The sequence below is a fragment of the Oculina patagonica genome, chromosome 2 (genome assembly GCF_052425735.1).
Source record: "Oculina patagonica isolate OP01 chromosome 2, crgOcupat, whole genome shotgun sequence".
In the NCBI taxonomy this organism is placed as follows: domain Eukaryota; kingdom Metazoa; phylum Cnidaria; class Anthozoa; order Scleractinia; family Oculinidae; genus Oculina; species Oculina patagonica.
In genome coordinates, this window is record NC_135759.1 from 41,826,810 (window position 1) to 41,827,753 (window position 944).

Sequence of the window (944 nt, forward strand, 5' to 3'; positions counted from 1 at the left end):
GGGGGGGGGGGGGGGGCACTCAAAAAAGTTTTATACGGGGAGGCTCCGCCCCAAGCTCTTACCCCTTACCCTTTTATATACCATTTTGACAGAAATTGTACCCCTTTCGTATACCTTTTACTGAAAAAAGGTACCCCTTTCATATACCTAAAAGACGTGACAGCCTTAGAACAGAACGTTTTCTTGTCATTTTTATGTAGCGCTTAATAAATTAAAATAATGCAGCCATAAAGTGCGTATGTTCGAAATATTTTAATTACAGGCCTTTTAAAAAATCAAAATGACGGATTTTCATACCCTTTCGTATACCTAAACTTGTGAAATCGCTACCCTTTTATATACCTGAAGCCTGAAAAAGGTACCCCTTTCGGGCGGAGCCTCCCCGTATAGGCCATTATATGGAGTACCCCCCCGGGCCTTGGTGCTGCCATAATACAAGGTCAGCCTTGCAGCTTTCATCTCAAGAGCATTAACAAACAATGAGAAGTATTACGCGCTAACAGAAAAGGAGTTTTCCAGTTAGTATTATTCATGGATGTACCCATTTTGATCAGTATGTAGATGAAAGAAAAAAATTGTAGATAATTAACAATTAACATACCTCTTCAGTTTTAAGAACAAATACACGTTCATCATTGTAGGCTACTGATCAGATTACTTTGAGTTGAATCAGATACTTGATGCCAATGCGAGTACTGTTATCAAGTACCTCAAGAGCCAGTTTCCACGTCATGGCATACCAGACACGCTTTATAGCGACAATGGGCCGCAGTGTGCCTAAAGAAAGTTTAAAGAGTTTGAATCAGATTGGCAGTTTGATCACCAAACGTAGTCACCCCAATATCCCCAGTCAAATTGGAAGATTGAGAATGCCATCATGTCAGTCAAGATATTACGAAGGTGAAGACCCATATCTTACTGTTCTTGATTGGCGTAACACGCCA